This window comes from Octopus bimaculoides, chromosome 2 (genome assembly GCF_001194135.2).
Source record: "Octopus bimaculoides isolate UCB-OBI-ISO-001 chromosome 2, ASM119413v2, whole genome shotgun sequence".
NCBI lineage: Eukaryota > Metazoa > Mollusca > Cephalopoda > Octopoda > Octopodidae > Octopus > Octopus bimaculoides.
This window is the reverse complement of record NC_068982.1, coordinates 123,295,754-123,297,474: the sequence shown is the minus strand read 5'-3', so window position 1 is coordinate 123,297,474 and position 1,721 is coordinate 123,295,754.

Genomic DNA, 1,721 nt, shown 5'->3' with positions numbered 1-1,721 from the left:
ATCATGGAGATGTTACTAAGATCAACAAACTGTGAGAAATCTGTTACAAGGAATTTTATGGACGACATTACTGTATTGTCAGAAAGTAGAAAAGCAGCAGATGAAACGTTAGAGCGGTTGGACGAAATGATAGGATGGGCAAGAATGAAATTCAAAGCTAAGAAATCTCTAAGTGTGGCATTCGCGAAAGGAGTCCAAAAAGAAGTGAAGTTCAGGATAAGAGGTGAATATATACTAACGGTGAAAGAACAACCAGTAAAGCGTCTCGACAGATGGTACAGAGATTTACTAAATGATAAGAAGCAACGCAAAGAAACACACGATTTAGTGGAACAAGGTCTAAAGGCAATTGACAGAACAACATTACTGGGGAAATTCAAATTCTGGATACTGCAATTTGGACTGTACCCAAGGATAATGTGGCCATTGCAAATGTATGAAATAGTCTCGAGTAGAGTAGAAAGGATGGAACAAAGGCGCAATGTGTTTATAAGAAAATGGCTCGGTCTTCCTAAACCACTGAATACAACTGCACTATATGGAAAATCTATGCTGCAACTACCGATAATATCAATCGTCGAAGAATATAAAGCAGGAAAGGCGAGGACAGTAATGATGCTAAGGTATTCGAAAGATCAGAACATCCGAGAAAATCCCACAAAGGTACGAACATAGAGGAAATGGAAAGCGGAAGAAGCAGTAAACAGCGCGATCGGAAAGCTAAGGCATGCCGATATAGTCGGAGCAACGCAAGAAGCAATAGCCGGTCTAGGGTTGCACAATTTCAAACCATTTTGCATGAGCAGTGTAAAAGTGATGAAAGAAGCAGTGGTACACAAAGTGAGAAAGGAGAAAAAAGAAAGGTGCAATGTAGTCGACACGGACAGTACTTGAGATGGGAGGAATATGTGGTCAGTCGCAGAATCTCATGGAAGGAACTTTGGACTTGGGAACAAGCAAGACCATCCTTCCTGATCAAGTCTAGCTTCGAAGTTTTGACTTCACCGGCCAATTTAGTCCGGTGGAACATACAAACCACTGATGAATGTAGATGCGGAGAGAAAGCGACGGTAAGACATGTTCTGTCAAACTGCAAGCTAGCACTAAACAGATATACAATCAAGTCTTCGGTGTAATAAGCGCAGCACTCAAGGAGAAGATCGAGGGATATAATAGGGGAGAGTACCCAAAAGTGGAAAAGCGCGGAAGGATATGCTTCCAGAAGGAGGGAAAATGACATAAGATCAGGCCTCCAAATAAAATATACGAGATAGACAAAAGATAGAAGGGATACTGGGAGCTGGCCGCGGATTTGGTAAGACTTAATATTTCCACTCATAAAATCAACAAAAAGACCGGACTTAATCCTATGGAACACAGAACAATATATTAGAATTTTGCTAGAGCTGACAGTGCCATGGGAAGAGAACATTGCTAATGCAGAGCAACGGAAGGAGAGGTTAATTGAAGAGTGCAAGGAACAGGGGTAAATTGTCGAGTATTACCACCTGGCAGTGGGGGCTAGAGGCTTTATTGAAAGGAAAATGGGGCATTTTCGAGCTCAGAGCTGAGAAAAGTAATAAGGATACAGGAAGCAGTCGACAAAGCCAGTTTCTATACATGGCTGAATGAGAAGACTCGAAATGGTTTGAAAGCCATAAAATGCCAACTGGGAAATAGCGACGCTAGGTGAGGCTGGCTAGCACTTAAACAGCGTTGCT